The following is a 27,793-nucleotide window of genomic DNA, read 5'->3' on the forward strand; positions in this document are numbered from 1 at the left end:
CAGAATGTCAGAGCACTTATGGTTCATGGGAGATTCTGACAAGATCCTCATGTTTTGCCTGAAACTCTCTATTTGTTTTTATTTACACAAAGCATCTTTTATCATAATGTTTTGCAAAACTTGTCTTCCCAGATGTTAACCCAATGATAATACATGGAATGTCAGTACAAATGTTAATTTAGGTGTATTTCCATTTGAATTTATACCAAGAAACTCTTTCAAAAGGGAATGACTGTGTTTTTATTGCTTTCTTGGCTATTGCAAGTTTGACAGCCAATAAGCCTTGCTGTTTTGTGTAGTCTGGGTCAGCTTCATTAGCTGCCTAGTAAAGAGATTCCAGGAGTGTCCAAATATAAGACATTTCACATTATGACATCTATTTGTTTGGCTCAGTGGAGGTAATTTTGTCCCCCGGGTGGTGTCTGGCAATGTCTGGAGATAATTTTGTATGTTCTGTTAATCCTCACCTGAAGATATTTTTTTCCATTGATTTTTAGAGAGAATGAAAGGGAGTCCAGCCAGTCTGTGTGGCTCAGTGGTTGACTGTTGCCCTATGAACCAGGAGGTCATGGTTCAATTCCCGGTCAAGGCACAAGCCTGGGTTGCAGGCTCCATCCCTAGTAGGAGATGTAGGATATTTCTAGTAGGATATTTCTCTCTCTCTCCCTTTCCCTTCCTCACTCTGAAGTCAATAAAAATATATTTTAAAAAATTATTCCTAGAAAGAGTAGAAGGGAGGGAAAGAGGGAGGGAGGGGAAGAAGGAAGAAGAGAAAGAGAGAGAGCGAGAAGAGAGAGAGGGGGGAGAAAGAAAAAGAGAGGGAGAGAGAGGGAGAGAGAGAGATATTGGTTGCCTCCAGCAGGCTCCCTACCCAACTGGGGCTGGGGATTGAACCTGCAACCTAGTTACGTGCCCATGACAAGGAATCGAAGCCAGGACCCTTTGGCCAAAGGGCTGACTCTCTAACCACTGAGAAATGCCTGCCAGGGCCTGGAGATAATTTTGATTGTCATGCCTGTGAGTGCTACAATAGGTCGAGGGTCAAGGATTCTGCCAAACATTGTACAATGTGGAGGACAGCCCCCCACAACAAAACTTATCAGTTTAAAATACTGTAGTGCCATAGCTGAGAAACTCTGCTTAGGTTAATGCCTCTGGATCCCTACTAAAAAGGGCCAGTGACCTTAAATTAGAAAATATTAATGCTTCAAATCATAGTAGTCATTTACATTCTACTGTGAGTTTACCCTTACCTTTGACCAAGAAGATTTTGATGGGGTGTGGGAGGTGCTTCAGGGGAGGGGGAAGATGTCTAGAGACACTGCTTGGGGTAGTGACATCATTGTAGGAAGAGATATAATGCAGAAGAAAGAGGCTGAAGGTGAAAGAAGACAGTACATTTTTCTTTACACACAGCTTCTATTATAGTCTAGAAAATAAAGAAGAGAGATGAGTATGCATATAGAACATTATACACATACTAGAGGCCCAGTGCATGAAAATTCATGCACTGGAGGGGGGGTTCACTCAGCCTGGCCTTCCCCCTCTCACAGTCCAGGAGCCCTCAGGGGTGGGAGGTGACCTGGCAATCAGGGGAAGGCGATGCTCCCATCACACCTCTGCTGCTGCCAGTGCTGGCAGCTCAAGCCTTGGCTGGCCCTGTTTACCAGAGCCTCAGGCGGCCCTGGGCAGCTGGACAGCTGCCATCCGAGGCTTACCTGCACCTCGGGCCAACCCTGGGCAGCTGGGGGGCTGAGGGGACTGGGGAACTCCGGAGGCAGGCGCGCCAGTGGGACTGAGGGGACTGGGCACTGCCATCTTGTGGCTGTGTGGCACTGCCATATTTGAGGGAGTGGCAATCAATTAGCATATTCCCTCCTAATTGGCTGTGGGCGCTGCCATCTTTAAGGGCGGGACAGTCAATTAGCATATTTCCTCCTTATTGGCTGTGGGTGCTGCCATCTTTGAGGGTGGGACAGTCAATTAGCATATTCCCTCCTTATTGGCTGTGGGCACCGCCATCTTTGCGATGGTGTGAGAGCCAAATTAGCATATTCCCTCTTTATTAGATAGGATGGAATTGGATAATAACATGCCAGCAATCAGAAGTCAGAATAAAAATGTTTGAGGCATTGTTATGACCCTTAAGAATCTGACCTGTACCTACCAGTCTAAACTTCTCTCCTATTTCTCTCTTATGTGATTTCTATTTTTTAGCCTGAAAATATTCTCTGAACTTTATTGTCTCCACTTTGGCTTACATTTCTTGCTTTTGCCTGAAATATATTTTACTTTCCTTTCTGTTTATTTGTATTATGAGTGGCAAAGAATTTTACATTGCAGGCCAACTCTGACCAATTGTTGTTGGTTAGTCCTGTGTTGAGGAGTCAGCGGCTCAATCTGGGCTCAGTGAGGAAAACTGCCTGTTTAACTATGTATAGTATGGCCTGGGAAGAAGTTGTGCCTCATTCATGGCCAAACATCTGCCATTCCAGACTTACTATTTCAGGGCTCAGTGATGATCTTCTCACAAAGTCTGCCCTAACAAAATCAGCTCTCCTCCAAATCTCCGCAGCATACCTAGGCTATATCTCTCATTTGGTACTTAACCTAAAGTGTGGTGATGTTTGTCTTGAGGTGTCCAATTTCTCTAACCAGATTTTAAGTTTCTGAAGTAATGAGGACTCCGAATTTGAAATTCCAAATATTGAAGAGTTGACTCCTACCGTACTGCATTCACCTTTCATGCCCTCTGCCAAGGGATATATCATTGGCACTATCCAGACTTACTGACCTAAAATCTTCATGCAAGAAGCTTGGGTATGCATTTATATGTAAGTGATTTATACTCAATCCCTGGTTTAGAACTATCTCAATGCTATTGATGACAATGTTCTTTTCAAGTTCTAATTTTCTTCTCCTATGTCATTGCTAATGCTGTTGTTGTTTTCTTCCCTCCTGAAAGGCTTTTCACATTTTGTTATTATCTTTAAAACTCTCACTATTCTGCCCTGACCGGTTAGGGTCAACCTGGATAGAGCGTCAACCTGCGGACTGAAGGGTCCCGGGTTCGATTCCAGTCAAGGGCATGTACCTGGGTTGCAGGCACATCCCCAGTGGAAGGTGTGCAGGAGGCAGCTGATGGATGTTTCTCTCTCATCAATGTTTCTAACTATCTATCCTCTCCCTTTCCTCTCTGTAAGAAATCAATAAAATATATTTAAAAAACAAAAAAAAACCCAAAAAAAACCTCTCACTATTCTTTCCAAGTCAAGCTCAGCGGCTACTTTTCTTATGAGTCTTTCAATGTTCATCTAGAGCAGTGGTCGGCAAACTGCAGTTTGCGAGCCACATGCGGCTCTTTGGCCCCTTGAGTGTGGCTCTTCCACAAAATACCACGGCCTGGGTGAGTCTATTTTGAAGAAGTGACGTTAGAAGAAGTTTAAGTTTAAAAAATTTGGCTCTCAAAAGAAATTTCAATCGTTGTACTGTTGATATTTGGCTCTGTTGACTAATGAGTTTGTCGACCACTGATCTACAGTAAGAAACTTTCATTTACTTCTTTGAACTTTTCTATCCCCTAAAGAGTATTTGTAACATGATCCCTGTCTAGAGATGATTAGTGTACACATCCCATTATTTAAGCTCTAATCTCTTTGGATTCAGAGATCACATCTTATACACCAAAAAGTGATCAATTCAGTTTTTGATCAATAACTTAATTAATAAATTTAGTGTTGTTATAGCCTCTTGTTTTTACTGTCTTGCCAAATAGAAAATATAATATCACAAAGGTAGCCCTTGATGGAATATTTTAAGTCATGTGTTTGTTAGTGTAGTTGAAAAATATCCTTCACAATGTCTAATCACTGATTCTGATGATGTGCCAAATTATAGCCTTGTGTAATCATTGCCTTATTTGTGTCTTCCATGATATAATTATTTCAGGTACTGTTCTGGGCACAGAAAGTACTGGCATTAAACAAAATTCTTAAAGGAACTTACACACTGATAGAGAAGACAGTAATGTGATACTCTGCCAGCTTATGTCTGGGGTGCAGTGGGGAGAAATGGAGGGGTTGATTCATTTCAGGATAAAAGAGGTTAAACAATTTCAATGTCCCAGTTGATTTCAATATTACACATACAGTATACTGAAATGCATATTATGGGCCAGAAACTGTCCAAGGTTATGAGAAGAGATAAATATGGTATGAGTAGTAGATTACAGAGCAAAAAAGTATAGGATTGGGGACCATCTAGGGTGGGAGTGCTGAGGAAATGGGAAAAGCATTTCAAGCAGAAGGAGAAAAGGGGTTACAGTATAAAATAGAATGAAGCAGCTGCATCTTTGAGTGATCACAAATGGCAACATAGCATATTCACAACTAGAACATAGGATATTAGGTTGTCTGTTCATGGAAGAGACTGTAAAAGGAGCCAGAGGCAAGTCAGGAAAGATTTATATCACACATAGGAGGGTTGGGACTTGGTCCCATAGGTAGTGAAAAGACAGCAAAGAGCTTTAATCGCGAGAACATGATTGGGTATGTGTTTTAGAAAAGTCACTCTAGAGGCTATGAATAATCCAATGTACTAGTTATGACATTAACATATGAGAGAACCTGATGTTCCAGTGTACCCTCTTGAAGAAAGGCAGAGATATTTTCTAGAAAGCATCGTTAGCACTAAACTGGAATAATTATGCATAAATAACACAGTCAAGAATTGCATAGACCCAAGGAATCAAGGAATTACTTTTCTTAATAATGCTCTTACCAATGGAATGGCTGTATTGATGTTGATGTTTTATTAGTCAGCACTTGCATTTGCATAAAAGATTTGTAAACATGACTGCTACTGTGTGTGGGTGTGAAAAGGGCTGCACCAGAATAACGAAAGTGCTGACAGAAGCAACAAATGTGCCTTCATCCCCAAACTTCAATAGCTTCTTATGAGGAAACATGCTATTTGTGGACACTCTTATTCAAAAAGTTTTTTTTCCAACATTTACTGAAAAAGAAAAAGGACCTAGGCCAGGTGTTAGACCCTTAAAGTGAATAGTTTTGTCAGTTTGCTTACTAGTTCCTCTAGGAATCCTACATAATAAAGAACTAATATGCAAATGGTTGTCACGCCCTTGTGCTCTCGTGCCTTTGTGCTGGGGCCGGGGGACCTGAGGCGGCGCTCCCCGCCCTGGTGCTGGGGCTGAGAGACCTGAGGCCAGGCTGGGGGACATGAGGCCACACCCCCTGCCACAGTGCTGGGGCCAGGGGACCTGAGGCTGTGCCCCTGCCCTGCAGGGCTTGACTGGGGTGGGGCCAGCCAGGTCTGGGTCTTGCGTGATTTCAAGGTACACACGGGTGGGTGGGGACTTGACTCTGGGTCCCATGGCATGCCCAAGACTCTGACAGGAGGGTGATTTTCATATACATTTTACTAATTTTCTTTCATCTCTGACACTTCTATTATACAGAAAAGACAAATAACAATATTAAAATATTTCTTCTAATTAATTCCCTTTTAATGTGCACGAATTTCATGCACTGGGCCACTAGTAATATATAAAAGCATGGCATTCTGTGGGTAGGTCAGTGAGGCAAATAATCCTCTTCTTTAGTTTCATACATCTATGCTTGAAACATATGTGGAGACCTACTATTTGCTTTCTATTATGATGCCACATACCCTTCATGTTCTTCCTAATTCATCAGTTGCTTCCCAGTCCTCTTTTCTGGTTCCTTCTATTCTGCTTGATCCCCCAAATTGGGATGATCAAAGATTTGGCTATATGATCTCTTTTCTTCAAGAGTTGTAAAGCCCAAGTCTGTTTTCAGCCCTATTATCTCTCCTGAACTCCAGCATCATATATCCAAATTATTACTTGACAACTACATGAGGGTGTCTAAGAGACAACTCAAACTCAACATGGCCCCAAAAAGGACATGACTCACACCCCCAAGCTTTTCTTTGCCTCATCTCAGTGAACTATTTAACAAGTTACTAAAGGCAAATTATAATTTACTTCTTGTTTCTTTTATCATATCCACTTCAAAAACTCTAGCAAGTCCTTTCAATTCTACAGCTAAAATATATCCTAATCTCTTTCTATCTTCATCACTCCTACTCTAGTTCAAGCCAAGATAAGTTTAGTAGTGCCTGGATTATCACAATGTTCTCCTAAGTGGCTCTTTTTTTATTATACAATGGAATACTACTCAGCCATAAGAAAAGAAAAAAAATACTGCCATTTGCAACAACGTGGATGGATATTGAGAATATCATGCTAAGCAAAATGGGTCAGACAGAAAAAGTTAAGAACTATATGATTCCACTCATATGTGGGATATAAAACAAAATGGCTCCTTATGCTCATTCGTAACTTCACCCTCCTCCACATAAGTAATCCCTCCACAAGGTGGTCAGAATATCCTTTTTAGAAAATAGTCATAAAGAAACTCAATGCTGCTCCAAAACTTTTAAGGCTTTTGGTTACTCTTAGTTGTCATAAAATCCAAAGCATTTTTGGCTCCGGTCCTCCTTGCTAAGCTCATCTGGCTCCGCCTCACCTAGTTTTCACCGCACTTCACTTATTGCTCCTCCTGTGTCTGGTCTCTCCTTTCCAGCTACATTGCTCTTCTCTCCATTCCTCCAGGATGCTAAACTCATGAAGTCCTGGAACCTTCACTCATACTTCCTTCCTCTTGGATTGTTCATCCCTAGGTCTTCCATGGCAATTTGCCTCTTAGAATAAATGTCAGTATCTCCTAACCACCGATATAAAGTGATCATCCACTAATAGAATATTTCCATTTTCTTCATAGCAGTCATCTGATATTTTCTTATCTGACTTTTTATATTTTTTTCTTGCTTTCCTTCACCAGAAGAAAAAACCTTAAGAGCAGGAATTTTTACTCATCTTATTTAAAACTGCATCCTTGACATATAGAACAGGTCTGGCACATAGCAGGTGCTTAAGAAACATTGTTGATTAAATATGTTGAATAGCCATTGTGGTATAGATGGTGTTTGGCAGTAAACACACATCTTACCCTCTTTAGGGAATACTAAGAAGTGATCTGTTGTCCCTTTCTTAATTAAGGTTCCAGACTTTTAGACTCACAGACAGCAGGAGAAAACCATTAGAGCAGTCTCAGTAATAGTCTTTTTGCCCTCAGGTCAGGGTGCTATAGAGCATAGGCTTAACCTAGAGATTTCCCGCCTATGCTCCTGCTAATGGAAGATGGAGGGTATAATGTAAGAATTAAGCTGGGGATAACCAGCCATAAAGCTTTTCAAAATTATTAGAGGGTTGGGAGGTGGATGACGAGAGAAGTGGGAGCATTTTTTAAATTACTTATGAAGCACTAGACTATTCTGAGCTCCATACACTCCATGTTCTGCTCAAGAAATACAGTGTCTGCCCTCTCTACCCTCTGGGTGAAAGATGGGCCACACTTGGCATCAAACATGTACCGCATTTTGAACTGTGCTTCTTTTAAAGTTAAAGTGTATGACAATGATCAAAGGGGTAATACAAATAGAAAGTAATTGGATACTGCGGATTGGTGGGTGTACCAAAGAGCATGCCAATAGCTAACAAAGGGAATGCCAGCTAAAATTATGTACTTATTCTCCTTCAGTAAGAAAACTTACACAGATAAGAAGTTATTTGAGTTTTCCTTATCTTTGTAACCATAGTAAACAAAATCACCTTTGTTTACATAGGTGATTTTCCTATGTAAACAAGCTTTTATATCCCTACCTTGCATCTATTTTTAGAAAGCTTCTAATGCATAAATGCATTGTATGTCAACTCAAGTTGATGGATTATGGTTATGACTTTATACTGGATTTCAAAATAAGTAATTACAATTTTCAATGTTTTTTAGATAGATAGATAGATAGATAGATAGATAGATAGATAGATAAAGTAAGTAAGAGAAAATATGAAGAATAGTTTTGGTTGCAGCCATCAAAAAATTTTAGGGCAGACCACTTGTATTCTGTGATGTTCTTAAGGACTCTTTTTCTATCTTCTTCACATATAAGATGACTGGTGGAGTAAATATTTCCTACAACCAGAGCATATCGTTATCTAATCTAAATAGGTATAACAAACCCTGTTAACACCAGGGCTGCTCCTAAAATAAAAACAAAACAAGGATGTTTCATGTCAATGCTGGGTGGAATATTTGGTTTCCTGGCAGGGTTGATAAAGGAAACTTTATCCAAGAAGTATGCACTATAAAATTTTCAACATAAGGAAAATGAATGGTCACAATATAGAAGGTTTTGGAGCTTGCATGGCTTTAGATACTAGAAAATCTGCTGCCTCCACACTTTCCACACCTTTTCCTCAGCAAAATGTTACACAATTGTGCTGAGAACACTTGTGGCCTCTAATGGCCAGATAATGGACCACAATAAAAGTTATGGGTCCCCAGCTGGGTCGAAGCTCATAATGGTTGGCAAGGTCCATTATTTCACCATTAGGATCTACAGAAAAGGGCAACAATTGTCAACCAAAAAGAAAAAAAATGTCATTGCACATATTCCTCTTATTTGAGGGGGGGGGGGGGAATCTAATTCCGCAAAGAGTTGGTGGTGATTTTCCTATGTAAACAAGCTTTTATATCCCTACCTTGCATCTATTTTTAGAAAGCTTCTAATGCATAAATGCATTGTATGTCAACTCAAGTTGATGGATTATGGTTATGACTTTATACTGGATTTCAAAATAAGTAATTACAATTTTCAATGTTTTTTAAATAGATAGATAGATAGATAGATAGATAAATAAATAAATAAATAAATAAATAAATAAAGTAAGAGAAAATATGAAGAATAGATTTGGTTCAGGTTAAATGTCTGAATGAATTTCCTCCTCCCTCCTCAATTCAGGTATGTTCCACAACACAACATACAATAGTTTTAATATTATCGTATATTCTGGAGATCTTTCTCTGCTCTAGTAAAAGCCAAACCCCTTTCAATTATGAGGATGGTAAGTTATTATTTCAGTGTCTTAGTAAGATTTATTTAGAAATCAATAAATACATCTTTAGCCATTTCATTTAGCCTTGAGGGACTCTTGATATTTTAGTTGTGTCTTCTAGTGAACATAATGGTGACATGATATCAATATCCTTTCTTTTTTTAAAACATGATATACCTATCTCTTTTCTCTTGTCCCTCTTACCTTTGAATGAAACTAGAGTAAATGTAGAGTAATCCATTTTCTATTGTTTGTGTTTGAGATAGAGGGATGTTGGCTGACTGTATAAATCTAACTCATATGAACAAGCAAAAATATGACTACAAAGTGGTGGACTGCTCTCTAAAGGATGCATGTGGTTCTCTTTCAGAATAACTTGAAGAAGTAAGACTTTGCAGACATGACCAGCCACATTTTGTGAATCTTGAGATCTATTAGAATCCTAAAATTTTCCCACTTGAGAGACTGGGCAAATTACCTAGTTGAAGCTCTTCCATATTAAAGGAAAGTACAATGTGATTCTCAGGTAGTGCAGGGTTTTAATCCATTTGCATAATTAGCCTTAGTTAACTGATTAGAGATGTAAATTTTAATACAATTTCTTTGGAAATTTAAACATTCTATCTAAAAATGATATTCCTCTAGCACAAATACATGATGTGGCAAAAATACATTCAGTACTTTTTATAGTTAAGTCCTATTAATCTCCCCCTTTGTTTCACATAAAAAATGAATTTCAGTTCTTAAAGAACCTCAATATTGGTTCAAAGATATCTGAGGCATTTAGGATTTTTTTTGTTGAGTTTTTTATACATTGTGGACTTAGTGATGTTTAAGTGAAATTTGTACTAATGTATTTATTTATCAATAATTAAAATGCAATGCTTCTTTTGTATTTTTTAATGGATTTCATGATTTTATGTTCACAAGTCTTAGTTTTAGCTTCATGATAATGCTATTATCTTTCAGGGTTGGAGGGTTAAAGGTTCACTGTTTTTGTGTCTATAACAAAGAAGGCTGACCAATTGTACAAGAATTTAATAACATCTATAATAATAAAAGCATAATATGCTAATTAGACCAGATATCCTTCCAGACATCCTTCCTGACAACCTTTCTGACAAAGCCAGGGCTGCGAGGGAAGCCTGGTCTCAGGTGCCTGTCAGGAGCTGGAGGGAAGCCTGGGTCCCGGGTGCCAGAGGGAAGCCAGTGCCAGCAGCCAAGGGAAAGAAGGCCTAATCTTGCACAAATTTCATGCATCGGGCCTCTAGTGTATAGAATAATGAAACAAGATTAATGGTTTAATTTTTTCTTTAATTCTTTTTAGGATCCAAGTCATTTTACAAAGACCAGTCTGTATCATGGATATTGTGTGAGGGCAGCAGGAAGTCCTGCACAATAGACTCTGGTTCATAGCATGTCATAGAGTAGAAGATCTGCAAAGTCTTACTTCTTCAAGTTATTCTGAAAAAGAACCACATGCATCCTTTATAGAGCAGTCCACCACTTTGTAGTCATATTTTTGATTGTTCATAAGAGTTTAGATTTATACAGTCAGGAAAGGTTTGAGTTGATCTTAGTGACTTTGGACCATGTATACTGTGAATTGTGTAACTGATCATGCTTTCACATTTTCTTGGCTGAGGAGAGAGAACCATCAGTTAGCTGCCTCCTGCACACCTGCTTCTGGGGATTAAGCCTGCAACTCTAGCCCCGACCAGAAGTCTAACTTGTGACCTCTCAGTGCATGGGATGATGCTCAGTCAACTAAGCCACACTGGCCAGGGTTGTGGCTGCATTTTAACTAGTGTATACTATTTGTGTATCTTTAAATAGTGTGTTTAATATATTTTTTAAAAACATATTTTATTGATTTTTTTATAGAGAGGAAGGGAGAGGGAGAAACATCGATCAGCTGCCTCCTGCACACCCCCCACTGGGGATGCGCCCGCAACCAAGGTACATGCCCGTGACCGGGATTGAACCCGGGACCCTTCAGTTCACAGGCCGACACTCTATCCACTGAGCCAAACCAGTCAGGGCTATTTTTTGACAAAGAGGCAGTGGTTTCATGGTTTAGGGTTCTGGCCTATATTGCTCACTATTGTATACTCAGCAACACCATGCACAGACACAAGGAGAAAGAGAGAGAAAGAAAGAGAGACAGAGGGGAAGAGAAGAAGAAAAGACAGGAAAGGAAGAAAACAGAACAAAATGAGCAACTCTTTGTGTGTGTTTACATTCTAAAATTGTGCAGTCTGTAATGGTTGCCCTAGTCACATGTGCCTACTGAGCCCTTGAAAGGTGGTTAGTCCAAATAAGATGTGCTTAAGTGTAAATATACAACATATTTTGAAAACTTAGTATGAAACAAATAATGCAAATATCTAATTAATAATTTATAGGTTGAAATTATAATATTTTAGGTATATTGGGTTAAGTAAGGTTTATTAAATTAATTTTCACTTTTTAAAAATTAGCTACTTTCTAACTATGTAATACCTTAATCAATAAAGAAAAAAAATAAATAAAAAATAAAAAGTATCTATTTTCAACATTTAAAATTATATGTGTGACTCACATTTATAACTTGAATTATATTTTTCTTGGACGTAATTATTTGGAGTTGCCTTAACAGCTTTTCAGAACAATTTTTCCTGCGACCTCATGACCACATTCACCTCTCTCTCTCTCTCTCTTGCTCTCCCTCCCTCTCTCTCCCTGTGTGTGTGTTAGCTATAGGCAAAGCCTATTTGTGTATTTGTGACAAAACTAAAGTTGACAGAAGTCTTTATCTCCCAATTGTTAGGCTTTTTCATTTTAATAATTATCTTCCAAACTCTCCATTGACAGCCAGCATTATATTATACTGGAGGCCCGGTGCATGAAAATTCATGCACTGGAGCGGGGGGGTCCCTCAGCCTGGCCTGCCCTCTCTCATAGTCCAGGAGCCTTCAGGGGTGGGAGGCAATTCGGCGATCAGGGGAGGCAACACCCCATCACACCTCTGCTTCTGCCACTGCCGGCAGCGCAAGCCTCAGCCGGCCCTGGTTACCTGAGCCTCCAGTGGCCCTGGGCAGCTGGGCAGCTGACATCCAGGGCTTGCCTGCTCCTCGGGTGTTGGCTGGGCAGCCACCATCTGAGGCTTGCCTGCGCCCTGGGCGGCTGCGGGGCTGAGGGGACTGGAGGACTCTGGAGGCTGGTGCATGGAGCGGCTGGACCTGCCCGGGGGCAGGCCCATCCATGGTGTGCGCCTGCCGCCCCGGCAGGGCTGAGGGGACTGGGCATTGACATCTTGTGGCTGTGGGCCCTGCCATCTTTGAGGGTGTGGCAATCAATTAGCGTATTCCCTCCTTATTGGCTGTGGTGCCACCATCTTTGTGAGGGTGTGACGGTCAATTAGCATATTCCCTATTTATTAGATAGGATTCCCTGCAAAGGATGTGGTGGCAGGGAATCAGGCTTTAGGAAGAACTGCTTCTTTCTTAGTGCACATATACACCTCCAGTTCCATATACTTGAAAAAATAAACATGGTGAATTGCCTGTCTCTAACATAAATTAAGAATATACTGTAATAGCCCTGGTCGGGTGGCTCAGCTGGCTGGAGTGTGGTCCCATACACCAAAAGGTTGTGAGTTTGATTCCTGGTCAGGGCACATACCTAGGTTGGGGGTTCTATCTATGTCAGGGCATGTACAGAAGGCAACTGATCAATGTCTCTCTCTCTCTCTCTCTCATCTCTAAAATCAATAAACATATACTAGGGTGAGGATAAAGAAAAAGAATAGAATAAATAAAAATATCCTCTTTCTTAGAGAATACAAGCCAAGAATATTGTCTTTGCATTGTTTTTCTTAGCTCTAAAAGCTAAGATAGAATGCTACTGTAGAAAATTCCAGATGTTTAAATTTGTGAAATTTAAAAAATATTCTGTATAAGATAACTTTCTTAATTGGAATCTACAGCAGTTTTATTTTATTGCAAATTGAATATTTTAATTAACTTTAGGCCTTGACTGCCAATGTATTGTTCTGCAGTACTTACCAGTAAATACATGTGAGTGAGTGTACTTACATACATGTGGGTGAGTGTACTTAAATACATGTGGGTGAGTGTATTGGACTCAATAATACGGCCTCCCTCCCTGACTTCAATTACTTGATTTTTGATCATTTAAATATGAGTGAAGACTTTTCAGGGACTGTTTAAGTATGGATCATTGATAATGTCTCAAAATAACTTATTTTCATATTTTACTTTGGGGCCCCATCCTTTCTGTCTGGACATCCGCAAATGACAGTGAAAGTAATTCCCTGTGGGAGAAGAAAAAACTACAATGCCCCTCTGCCTTCCCCACAGACTCATTGACAATTAATGCAATTACTTGGGGGTAAGGCCTTGTCTGCAGAGGGTCCAGGTAAATTGTTCCTATTAGAGATTGAAGCTGCTGTCATCGGTCTTGGGGACTAGGAAGCAAAGACCGTCAGCTAAAGAATAGCACTTAGGCAAAGAGTGAAAGAAAAATCCATTTTAGAATAAATTTCAAGGTACTAGAAAATGTTTTGCTGGTAATATAATATTTAATGTTTTCATGAATAAAATATTAGTTTGTAATACATTTTTTAAAAATGTGAATGTGATGACCAGTTTAAAATTCATGCATCTATTTTTCCTCTGGAGTGATCAGGGGCTTCTGATTAGGATGACAAAGATGGGTTATAAGGCATGTATTCTAGAGAATTGCTCTCGATTAGAGGCCATGATGCCAGTAAAATTAGATTAAGGTTAAGGAAGGAATGTAAATTTTGTTAATAAGGTTTTTATATTTTAATTCAAAACCAAACACCCTGCAGGCCTATTGATGGTAATCCCATTTAATCTTGCAAAAAGTGTTCTGGTATCAAGAGATCCAGATCAGGACTGCCCTTTATTACCTAGAAAATGAAGAATTTTCTTAAAATTTCACCTCTAGGTAGGATAAATATAACTATAGAATTTTGATGACTTTATAAAAGCCAATCTATTCATATGATTATGTATGAACTTAAATGAGTATGTTATATACAATGTATGAGATATATACTATACCTAATGCATAAATAATACATTCATCCATTCAAAAGCTCTGTGTTTAAAATGACTTTACTTGCATTTAAAACATTTATGCTTAATTTACCAACCCATGCCTTTCTGAGGTGGTAAGAGATCAAAATGTTTTGAAAGAATAATATTTTAAAATTAAATTGAAAACACCTCACCATAGTCCTGGGTAACTTCTCCATCTTAGGGAGGTTTTGCTTCCTCCTCTTTCACCTTATTTCAGTGCTTTCTCTGCTCTCTCTGACTGTGCCTGTCCATTCCCAGGGTCTCCATCAGGGCTCTCCTGATATGTCCCAAATACATGTTCTCTTTTCTCATGGGTGCTGCCTGCATCCCTCCTGAATAAGATGCTAACCAATTTTGTACTTTACTTATATGTGCATATGTGAGTAAATATATGTATATGTGTGTGTGTGTACATCAATTGCCAAGGCGAATGATGATATACATATACATATACATATACATATACATATACATATACATATACATATACATATACATATACATATTTAAGATATATACATATATATTTAAAAGATTTCCTATCTAATAAAGAGGGAATATGCAAATTGAGCATCATGCCATCACAAAGGTGGCAGCATCCATAGCCACAAGATGGTGGTGCATAGTTCCCTCAGCCCCGCCGGAGTCCCCCAGTCCTTTCAGTCCCACCTGGGGGGGGGCGGGTGGTAGGTACATGGTGCGGTTGGACCCACCCTCAGCCCCCCAGCCACCCAGGGCCTCGGATGTTGGCTGCCCAACCACCCAGAGGCACAGACAAGCCTTGGATGGTGGCTGCCCAGCTGCCCAGGGCCGCCTGAGGCTCAGGTAACCAGGGCCAACCAAGGCTTGTGCTTCCAGTAGTGGCAGCAGCAGAGGTGTGATGGAGGTGTTGCCTTCCCCTGATTGCCAGGTCACCTCCTGCAGAGGGAGACCAGAGGCAGCAGCAGCAAGGGGGTGATAGGGGCGTGCCTTCCCCTGATCGGCCATGGAGAGCAGGCCTAAGCCATCAGTAGGATATCCGCTGAGGGCTCCCAGATTGTGAGAAGGGGCAGGCCAGGCTAAGGGACCACCTCCACAGTGCATGAAGTTTTATGCACCGGGCCTCTAGTTAATATATAACATTATATTAGTTTCAGGATACAACATAATGATTTAATTTTTTTAAATGATCATCACAGTAAGTTTACTTAACACCCATCACCTCAGATAGTTAAAATTTTCTCGAGATGAGAACTTTTAAGATATACTCTCTTAGCAAGTTCCAAACATACAATAATTGTAGTAACTGTGCTATACATTACATCACCAGGACTTACTTATTTTACAACTGGAAGAATGTACTTTTTGACCACTTCCTCTCAATTTTGATGTGACCCTAAAATTGCTCTAAAAAAGTGTGTTTGTTTTAAAAAGAAAATACAGGTCACACAAACAAATCTAACTTAATATCCTTCAATATGGTAAGTTAACTTTAAAACTTTCAAGTGGTTGGCACTTCCTCTGAAAGAGGAGTAAAAATGAATAATATGAATTTTTTTTTAATTTTGTTCTGATGCAATCACATGTGTTTGGTAATCCTAATATATAAAAACCCTGGGTCTGTCACATCCGCAACGACCGGGAAGCTCAACTGTTCACCAGGCTGCGCATGCAGCAGGCAAGTGGGCTGCACTGCTGACCTCTCAGAGAGAAAGAGAGAGGCAGGGCTGATCAGCAGTGGTAGTGGCTGCTGGTGTAGCAGGAGAGAGAAGCAGGGTAATTAGACCCTGCTTCTCTCTCCCTCACTAGCAGCCAAGCCTCTCTCTCTCTCCCAGAGGTCAGCAGTTCAGCTGCTTGCTAGCAGCCTGGGGCAGTTGCTGATCAGCCCCACCTCTATGATCAGGCCCGGAGATAGGCCAGGAGATGCTGACTGGCATAGAAACCAACCAATCAGAACTAAATCTGGGTGAATTGAGAGCAGCCAATGGCTGCCTAGGAGGTGGAGTTTTTGATGCTGACTGACATAGAAACCGACCAATCAGAACCAAATTGGCTGGCAGGGAGGGCAGTTGGGGGCGACCTGCAGGGGAGGGCAGTTGGGGGCATCCAGCCAGCAGGGGAGCAGTTAGGTGTTAATCAGGCCAGCAGGGGAGTGGTTAGGGGGTGATCAGGCTGGCAGGCAGGCAAGCAGTTAGGAGCCAGCAGTCCGGGATTGTGAGAGGGATGTCCAACTGCTAAACCGGCAGTCGGACATCCCCTGAGCGGTCCCAGATTGGTGAGGGTGCAGGCTGCGCTGAGGGACAACCCCCCCCCCAAGGGCCTCTAGTATATGATAAATAACCTCAGTGTGAATTAACTTTTAAAAAACACACTATAATTAATAGCATTCCTGGTCTTAGTGCATGTGTCCTAATAAACAAATCTACTAAAACAGAAACAAAGTCATACTAAAACACACTTTGACCAATGTCATTTCACTCTCTACACAACTTCAATCTCCCAATTGCCCCTGCCCTAGAAGATAAATGTCAAACTCCTTAGCCAGAAAAATGTATCCTTCTATCTGACCTCAAGCAATCTTCACATCTTCATTTCCAGCTACTCCCATTTACAAACCCAATGCAACAGCGGAATGATCAGCAGTCAGGCAGAGCCACCTGAGAAGCCACTAATTACTAGTTGTATGACTAGGCTTTGAGCTTTGGGGGCCTCAGTTCTCCCATCTGGTTAACAGTACCTTTCTCACTGCACTGCTGTGAGGACTGTGGCTATGTCTGGTCCCTGGCCTTCTGAAGCTCTCAGTAATTATGTTTGTATTATTATCCCTAATCATGTCTTTTAAATTTCAGTCTTGGTTTCTTTGTGCTCTCCCTTGAAATGTTGCTAAAAAGTCAAGGATTTCCTGTCTATTCACCCTTCAAAGCCCTTGGCAGTCTGCCCTGGCCCAAGGTGATTGCTTTTACTCTGAGCTCACAGTTCTCAGGCTCTATGTCATTCCTTTAAAAATACATTGTCTTGAAATCTCTTTGACAGTCTTCTCCCATAGTTTATCTTTCCATGTAGTTATTTTGTGAACAGGGTGGGCTGTTTAAAGAAGTTGTGGTTGGGAGCTAGAAGGAAATAAACAGATGACTAGAGTGGATCCTAAACAATGTCCTCTGGAGCTTCCTTGGAAGGCATTATGGTGAGGTGGGGTGGGGTGCAGTGGTATTTGGAGGATATCAAGTGAGTAGCACTCTTTGTCCCATCCCCAATTTCTACTTAAAACAACTTTCCAACTATTTATTTCTTCATAGTATTATTTATTAAAACTCATCTTAACTATTAAATGCTGGGATTCCAAGTAAGAATTCATGAACAAAAGAATTCCATTGGTATACAAAAGCCTGAGAGTCATTTATCCAGTGAAACCTTCTAACTTATAAGAAAGACTAAGGCTTAGAGAATAAACTCAAGATCATGAACCTGGAGCTGACATTGAACAATTTTCCCAAACCCCAGTGCCCATAGTTTTAAAGTTTGCCTGTTTGTTCAACTAGATGACCTGAATCTTAAGGGCAGAGACTATTATTGCATTCCTTTGTTTTCTTCCCAAGTCTATCACAGGACCTTATATGAGAGAGCGGTAAACAAATAAGACAACCTCAGAATGAAAGCAAAGAACTGTTCCTAGAAACTGAAGGAACACTGGACAGAGTAACATAGGCTGTATGATAAGGAACCAGGGGATAATGGGATTGAGCTGGTCTGGGAGTAGAGCTTAGATTGGGAAACAAATTGCCAAAAGCTTAGGGGCTGAAGGTGAGAGCTGCATTGATAACATTCCCACCAAGACTGGAAAGACTCACTGTGGAGCACTGCCACTGGCACCTTGAGCATGGGCAGCAATGTGGACACGATGAACTTTCTAGCACTCTCTGAAATCTGTGAAGTTGCTAATGGGAACCAAGACTTACGGAACTATATGAAATGGCAAAAAATGAATAATCTATGTCACTACACAATTACATACATAAGTAGAAAATTCTTTCTTACCAGTGTTTCACTTTTGCTACTAACCTGATCAGCCCGCCATGGATAGCATGGATCAGAGTAAACCAGTCTCTATTTCATTTCATATTCTTTCAGTGAACCCTGAATTCAGGTCAGCCTGGGAACCTCATTACATATTCCTGGCAGTTGCCTGCAGAATTCCTCATTCCTTCACTTCTAGATATCATTAGATTTTCCTCAAGTTTCTCCTACCTATTTTGACTCTACATCTTAGCTCTCATTGTTAATCTAGTTCCTGGATTTTGAATTTCATTGTGTACTGTTTACCTTGTCTATGACCTTTGTATTCCATTGAGACACTAGGTTCATTATTTTCTTCTACCTCTAAACACCACAGGTCTTGCTCTGTGTTTTGCATCACCTCCAGGAAAGCTGTAGCTGTGTCCTCTCTCCCCTGGGATCCACTTGATGAGGGAAGGGAATGACCCAAACAATTTGGGCCATAGACTAGAATAAGTTATGAAAATAGAACAGATGGTAACACAGAGTCTAGACAAGTTGCTAAAAAGTTGGCTGTTGCAATGGAATACTATGCTGCAGTAAAAAAGAAGGAGTTCTTATCATTTGCAACAGCATGGATGGAACTGGAGACCATTATGCAAAGCGAAATAGGTCAGTCAGAGAAAGATAAATATCACATGATCTCATTCATTTATGGAATATAATGAACAACATAAACTGATGAACAAAAATAGATCCAGAGACAGAGAAACATTGATCAGACCATTAAACCTCAGAGGGAAGGTAGGGGAGGGTGGGGGTAAGGGAGAGAGATCAACCAAAGGACTTGTATGCATGCATATAAGCCTAACCAATGGACACAGACAACAGGGGGGTGAGGGCATGAGTGGGGAGGTGGGGGGTATTGGGGAAATAAGGACACACATGTAATACCTTAATCAATAAAGAAAAAAAAAAGTTGGGTGTTGGACTGGCCGGTGTGGCTCAGTTGGTTGAGCGTCATCCCATGCACCAGGAGGTTTCCGGTTCGATTCCAGGTCCGGATACAGGCCCAGGTTTTGGGCTTGATCCCCAGTAGGGGGCATACAGGCGACAGCTGATTGATGTTTCTCTCTCATCAACATTTCTATCTCTCTTCCTATACCTTTCTCTCTCTGAAATCGATAAAAACATATTAAAAAAATATATTGGCTATTGATCAAAAGAAGACCCAAAGTATTCTAATATAGGGAGAGAAATCAGACTTTATTAAGTTCAATCTTGTTTCTGTTGCTGATGAGCTGACCCTGGGATACCAAACAAATCACTTAATCATTCTGAGCCTTAGTTATCTCACCTTTAGGAGTTGTTTTGGGAAATAATTTAAATAAATGGAGAAATGCTTAGAATATACATGACACAGTTGTCTCTCATGTTTCCATCCACTCTGCGAGGAGCAGTTTGCAGAGAACACTGTAATACCACTCTGGTTACATACATATGCCTTTTGTAGCTGTTTTAAGTGTCTTTAATAAACTGTATATTTTTTATTTCACAGAGAATATTTAGTTGTTCTCATTTCTAAGCTAAAATGTTGCCTTAACAGAATATTAGAGAGAGATGCCTGAGGTAGGTAGACACAAAATATGGATTTGGGTATGAGGCAAACCTGGTTCAACTAATGAATAGTTGTGTGACTTAAGGCATGCTCCATGACCCTTAAGTTTTATTATTTATAAAATGAGGAATGGATGGCCAAGCCATTGGGTTGTAGTGAATCCTTTCAAACAAACAAACAAACAAACAAACAAACAAACAAACAAACAAAAAATGGTGTACTATGTGTCATATGTTTGTCCAGGGTACCATATCTAAAAGAAACAGGACACATGCTATAGATGCAAGCCATGTATATAACTTTGAAGTTTCTGGTAGAAACATTAGAAAATGTGAAAAAGGAGCACATAACGTTAATTTTAATGAAATATTTTATTTAACCCAGTATATTAAAAATGTTATCATGTCAACATGTAAATAATCTAAAAATTATTAATGGTATAGTATCCATTTTTATACCAAGTCTTTAAAATTTGGTGGAATAGCCGTATTTCAAGTGGTCAATAGCCACGTGCTAGTGGCTGTCATATTGGTCTGTGAAGGTATTGAAAATACTTAGGCTTTTTATTGTCTATTTTCTAATCAACCTACTTAGAACTCTGCTGTTGCTTTACTCTTTTTTTTTAATTCTGAAAGTGAATAATTATTAAGAATGATAAAAAATGAATAAGTTACAGATTTGAAGAATCTGACCAGGAACACAAATCACTAAATCCCAGAACATAGCACATTTGTTAATTACCTGATACATGCTATAATACTTTTTCTTTGACTGTGCACTTTTTAAAAAAAAATTTATTTTATTGTTTAAAGTATTACAAATAGTAGTACATATATCTCCTTTTTTGTTGCTTTACTCTTAAACTAGAATGATGGTTAAAGTAAATGCTTATGTTGCATATAATATTCTGTAGGAAACATTATGCTGTCTTTTGCCCCAATGCAATCAGTCTGGACTAGCCTTAGCAATGAGTAGTGGTGATTCTCTTAGGTCTCTCCAGTTACCTCAGACTAGTTCATTTGTCAAAACTAATGTTCAGGTCTCTCCCAAGAGCTGAACCTTGGCTGAAACTCTCCCATCAGTCAGTGGATCACCTGGTCTTTGCAGAAGAAGTGGAAATCACCAATTCCATGACATGGACGTCGTTTCTTTCTGAAGCACAGAACTCTTTTCATCAATTTGTTTCTAATTCCTGTGAATAAGCTATTTTCTTAGGGCTGTGGTCCATGACTTTTCAGGTCAGGAAAAGAAAGAAAATGTTCCCCAGCTTCCTCAAATTCTACACTGAGTTGCTATTCTTTCCATTGTTCACAGAGAAAGGCCTGTCCCTCAGGAAGTGAGGCCGTCCCATGAAAACCAATAAATAGCCCCATGGAATGACATCAACCAATGTTCTGGGCACATAGTAGGAAGCTCACAAACGATTGAATAAATGAAGCTGAATAAAGTACTTTGGGGAAACATTGATTACTTGGTAAAATAATATTTTAAAAAGTCATTACTTCAATATTGGTTTATTTAAAATAATACATAATTCAAGGAGATTTCTATGCTGTTCTTGAAAAAGAAAAGGATAATCTTTAACTGGGTTACTTCAAACCCTATTGTTTTGGTTCTGTGGGTTTCAAATTAGGGAGATTTTAGTGAGTGACTAACATTATAGTTAGTTAGATTTTAGTAAATGACTAACATCTTCTCTAGTCACTGGCTAGCTCTCAGAGCTTTAGAAAAGCCAGTTCTTGGTCTGCTTCTTATTTCCCTTGGATCTGCTGGTTCTGTCTGTGCCCTCCTCACACAGTTTGCAGAAAGTCCTTCCCATCCTTTCTGTATTTTGTGAAAATTGAATATTTATGGGCTATAATTTTAGGTTCTATTTTCCTAACAGCCAGAAGCAGCATCTTAGTTCAATCATACCTTTCTCAGAAGGATGCTTAATGTAAATTTCATGTATTTTTTTGATACTTAAGCAATTCTTATATCCCATGCCTGTCCTTGGTTCAGAGGTCTGTGTTCATTCCCTGGGGCTATAAACATTTTAAATTCCTACAGAAATGTGGCTTTCCTCTGAGTAGCCTCATGGATACAGAAGGCCTGATTTTTACTCATTCAAAGACAAGGCTGCCTTTACCGGGGCTCAATTGGAGATCCCAAATTATTGTCAACGTAAGTTTTCTTGTGCCTCCTGACCTACTGTGGCCGAGTTGCCCTCCTTACTGTTTCTATTAATAAATATATCTCTAATCACTTACTTATTTGCACACTGTCACATGAACTCCTGGTGTTAGTCCTATTAGCCTATCACTAAGGGCAATTCCTTGTACAGAAATGATCCAAAATGCCCGAGGGAAAGCATCTTGTGGCAAAAGTAGCTGCAGCCCCAGCCATCCAGTCATGGCACTCCAAGCCACTGCCTCCTTACCCTCTGCAATGAATCCATCTATCATTCCAAAGCATTCGATTGTAAATATGAGTCAAACTAAAGAAGTACAATTTTGTCTACAAGTTTTTTTCCACATGTATGATGCAAAGGAGCATTTAGCTTAGCAGTGACACCTGGTGACATATGGGTGGGCTCTCACACTGCTAGTTCTGCTAGTATTTGTTCCTGAGCCACTGGTAATAATATGGTGAGCTTTTATATTTTTTCCTTGATATCAGTGGAATCATGGCAATTCATTAAGATTTAGAGTTGTTCCCTAAGAAACTAGTTGAAATTAGAATTCTGTTACAACTTGTGATTAGTGAGCAAGTAAGAAACATCACCCCCCAAAATACTCTCATAGAAAGTATTCTGTGCTTCTATGCCATTCTTTTTAGTCCCCTGTTTTGGTTACATTGGCTTCTCTATAGTTAGTTCAGCTGACAGGGTCCCTCAGCCAAGGAAGCAGTTTGTTCGTGTAGACCAGTCAGCTTTGCTGCGTTTCCAGGCCACAGCCCCTTAATGGAACCCAGTTCACCAATGTGTGCTCTCAGTCACAAGTAAGACCCAGGGAGAAAGTGTGGCGGAGGCACATCTGGGCAAAATCATTCTAGCCATGTGGAAGAATGATACAATCGTGTGCTTGGGCAAATGGTGGGTAAATGGAATCCTGGTTGTGAATTAAGAATTGTAAATTATATTCAAAATCAACTGACTTCTTTCCAGTTATTTGATCTTTGACAGATTACTCAGTCTCTCTGGGCCACACTTCACCAAAGACATGACTTAAGTAACTATTGTAAACTACCTATTTTAAATACTTGTAAACCAAAAAAAATAAGATAATACGTGTTCACTATTAGAAAACACATACTAAAAGGCATATAAAAGTAAATTCTAAAGAGAGTCTACCTTATTCGAATCCCAACTGTGTTTCTAGCTAGTGGACCAAGGGAAACATTCTTCAGCTGCAAGTAAGGGTAATGATGGCACCTACCTCATAAGGTTGTTTTAAGGATTATATGAAATGATATATGTAAAGAATTTATATCACTACTGGAAACATTGTAAAAACTCAATGAATGTTAGCTATTTTATCTATTATTAAAACACTAAATTTGTGCACGGGGGGGGGGGGGTGTCCCTCAGCCCAGCCTGCACTCTCTCCAATCTGGGACCCCTCAAGGGATGTCCAACTGCCCGTTTAGGCTCGATCCCACCAGGCAGTTGGACATCCCTCTCACAATCCAGAACTGCTGGCTCCCAACTGCTTGTCTGTCTACCTTCCTGATTGCCCCTAACCGCTTCTGCCTGCCAGCCTGATCACCCCCTAACCACTCCCCTGCCAGCCTGATTGATGCCTAACTGCTCCCCTGCTAGCCTGTTTGCCCCTAACTGCCCTCCCCTGCAGGCCTGGTCACTCCTAACTGCCCTCCCCTGCAGGCCTGGTCCCAACCAACTGCTCTCCCCTGCAGGTCTGGGTCCCCCACAACTGCCCTCCCCTGCAGGCCTGGTCACCCCCAACTGCTCTCCCCTGCAGGCCTGGGTCCCTCCCAACTGCCTTTCCCTGCAGGCCTGGTTGCCCCCAATTTCCCTCCTCTGCCAGCTTGGTCACCCCTAACTGCCATCCCCTGCAGGCTTGATTGTCCCCAACTGCCCTCCCTTGCAGGCCTGGTCCCTCCCAACTGCCCTCCCCTACTGGCCATCTTGTGGGGGCCATCTTGTGTCCACATGGGGGCAGGATCTTTGACCACATGGGGGCAGCCATCTTGTGTGTTGGAGTGATGGTCAATCTGCATATTACTCTTTTATTAGATAGGATAGAGGCCTGGTGCACAGGTGGGGGCCAGCTGGTTTGCCCTGAAGGGTGTCCCGAATCAGGGTGGGGATTCCCTTGGGATGTGAGGTGGCCTGGGCGAGGGGTCTGTGGTGGTTTGCAGGCCAGCCATGCCCCCTGGTGACCCAAGTGGAGGCCCTGGTATCTGGGGTTTATTTATCTTCCTGCAAGGGCAGGTGGAAAGCTTGGCTTCCTCCATTGCCAGGGAAACTCAAGCCTCCCTCTTGCTCTCTGTGGCCGTAGCCATCTTGGTTGGGTTTATTTGCATATTCACTCCTGATTGGCTTGTGGGCGTGGCTTGTGGGTGTAGCGGAGTGGTGGTTAATTTGCATATTACTCTTTTATTAGATAGGATTCGTTAAACCAGCCAACAGGCTGATTTGAAAAATTGTCAGTAGACCATAGCAAAACATTTTTATTTTTTTGTTAATCCTCACCCAAGGATATTTTTTCCATTGATTTTTAAAAAGAGAAAAAAGAGGGAGGAAGGGGGAGGAAAGGGGAGAAAGGAAGAGAAACATTGATGTGAGAGAGACACATTGATTGGTTGCCTCCCAAAGACTGGGGCCAGGGATCAAACCTGCAACCCAGGTACATGGCCTTGACTGGGAATCAAACCCTCAACTCTTCCATGCATGGACAGATACTTTACTCACTGACCAACACTGGCCAGAGTCATAGGAAAACATTTTTAAAGCAATGACATCAACTTAATTTTTAATAGCAGTAAATAATTGCATGATAACCAAGCCATACTCTTAGCAATAACAAGAACTGATTTGCCGCCGAAACCGGTTTGGCTCAGTGGATAGAGCGTTGGCCTGCGGACTGAAGGGTCCCAGGTTCAATTCCGGTCAAGGGCATGTACCTTGGTTGCGGGCACATCCCCAGTGGGAGGTGTGCAGGAGGCAGCTGATCGATGTTTCTCTCTCATCGATGTTTCTAGCTCTCTATCCCTCTCCCTTCCTCTCTGTAAAAAATCAATAAAATATATTAAAAAAAAAAAAAAAAAAAAAGAACTGATTTGCCATGGTTGCTTTTCAGGTTTAATTAAGACTTAAATATAATGAATACTGTGGATTCCTTTTTAAAGCTATGAGTGCTGCTGGAAGAAAAAAACAAACAGGTATTTCTGATGGTCTACTATGGGTTATATGCTTTCTTAAAGTGAAATGAATATTTGAGCTTATTATAGTAATACTTGAGGCCCAGTGTATGAATTCATGCACAGGTGGGGTCTGGCCAGCCCGCTGGATTGGGGCCTGATCAGGGCCGGGCTGGCTGGGGGGAGGGGCCTCAGGCCATTGACTGGCAGGCCCCACCCCCAATTGGGGTAGGGGCAATCAGGGGTGGTAACGGCCAGGGGAGGGGCTGCGGGCCCATCGGGGTGGAGGGGGACCACTGGGGGTGGGGCTGGCTGGGGGGAGGGGCCGTGAGGGGTTGGCCAGCTGGCCACACCCCCTATTGGGATGGGGGGGCGATCAGGGGCGGGGTCAGCCAGTGGGAAGGGCTGCAGGCTGATCAAGGTGGGGTGGGCCAATAGGGGGTGGGGCCAGCCGGGTGAAAGGGTCGCGGGGGTGGGGGGAGGTTGGCCAGTGTTGGAGAGGCCGATCGGGTGTCATAGTGACCAGTTGTTCCGCTCGTTCTGGCGTTAGGTTGCTGGCTTTTTATAGATGAGCCTGCCATGTCCTAAAATTTATGATTCCAAATAAGTGGCATTTGTGTCAATGTGGTTACTAGTCAATACAGAAATGCAGTTATTGGCTCCCAATGACAGAAATTGTACTACAGTACAGTTTTTTAAAAAATTTATTTTAATTAGTTTTAATGTCAGTCTGATTGTTCTTCTTTTGGAACAGAATAATGAGATAATAGTTAAGTGAGGAGTCCATGAAGATTTTATAGTATTGGGATAATCTGACCACAACCACACCAAGGTTTTGCTCATTTTATCAATTTGGTAATATTCACAACATTGTAAAGACATCCTATCTTTTCCTAGTCTAATAAGGATATGCTTAAACCATTCATATCAATAAAATGACTTCATTGTATGTTAGAATTTATCAAATTTATTCACTACCTATAATCAAAATGAAGGGTCTGCTCTTTTAATTCTTATTGAATGTATTCTTTCCACTCCTTTTAATTCCAAATTTATGCTATAGAACTGCCTTATTTTTATAAAAATGAAGAGAGGCTGTGGTAGTAACTAGTCGTTGGCATTTGCATATTACTCATAGTCTGTTCTTTATTTACTGGACGAATAAGTCTCATTAACATTAGTGCTTGCCTTATTTTCTGTTAAAGAAATGATACAAATCTGTATTATTCTTCACATGCACCCCCATAAGAAAAATAAGATTCTTATCTGTAAGAGAAAGCAAAGGCAATTATTTGGCTACCTTAACCCCATCCTTCCCAAGTTGTTGTCTAAAACAGTAGTTCTCAATTTGGGGCAATTTTATTCCCAGAGGACAAAACTGGGGTGGCAAGTGCTACTGGCATCTAGTGGGTGGAGGCCAGGGAAGAGACTAAATATCCAGCAATGCACAGGGTAGGCCCCACAACAATGAATTATTATGATCTGGTCCAAAATGTCAATAGTGCTGAGGTGTGAGACCATGGTCAAGAATATTGCAGGGTCTCAGTTATTGCATTAAAGCTAGGGTTTAGATTTTGAAATATTCAAAATATTCAGATAAGCTTCCTAAATCTCTTCTTCCTTGTGCCCACAAAGAAAGAACTAGAAATAATTTCTAAAGCATCTTGGTCAAAATATTGTTGAAGTTTTTTTTTGAAAGAGGGTAATCCAAATGTAATATATGTATGCTCTTTTTTCAAAGTGATTTTTTAATTATAAGAATGAAGCTGAAGATATGAAACCTTTTTTATAAAGATCTTTTCATTAAAAATAATCTAGAGAATTCTTTATTTTTGGACCATTTTAAGTAAAAAAGATCAGGTAATACAAAATATAAAAAAATTTATTTCCTTTTTTTTTTCAAAATGCAATGCTTCTACCTCTTTAAACAAATGCATACTATATAAAGATTGACAATTGAATCCTTCTATCTGGTTTCTGAGTATTAAATCACTTGAAATATAAGAAAATGAAAGTTACACTGACTCTTAGAGAAACAGCCTACATCATAGAAAAACACATACATACACACAGATACAAATCAACCAAGAGAAAAAACACCCTCAACCCAGGCCTTTTAGAAAAAGTAGCTACACACACACACACACACACACACACACACACACATGTACATATATATATATATATTTGCAAAACAAACATAAAATACTCTCCTAGACATTTTTCCATTGAGCATCTAAGTTGTATCGAATGTTCCATTTCTAACTCTTAAGTCAATTTATGGGAGGGGTTTGTAAAAGCACTTTAGTGAGGAAAACCAGTGATCGCAATGCATCAAAGTTAAGCGCTAGCGAGGTTATCACTCTGTGAAAAATCACATAAACATTTCACATATAAAATATTATTCATCAGGGCAAAACCCTCTAAGGGGTTGAGAAATAACAAAGGTTTCATGAAATCTTTTTTTTTTAAATCCATAACCGAGATGGAACCTGTGGTCACGTAGTAGGTAAGAGGTGAATATAATCGAGAAGAAAATTAGCAAACCTTAAATATCTGCCTCTGCAATATCATTACCCATAAACTTGCCCTCTTTCCCCCCTCTTTTCCCCAAAGACTGATGTCCCATATCTGAACTGAGGGAGATGTGTGCTTTTTAACAGCTAAATCAACAAGGTTTCACATGAGTAGTGCTGTTCGGTGTGGTTGACTGATTTCATGAAAAACTAATCATGT

The sequence above is a fragment of the Plecotus auritus genome, assembly GCF_963455305.1.
Source record: "Plecotus auritus genome assembly, chromosome: 3".
NCBI classification, from domain to species: domain Eukaryota; kingdom Metazoa; phylum Chordata; class Mammalia; order Chiroptera; family Vespertilionidae; genus Plecotus; species Plecotus auritus.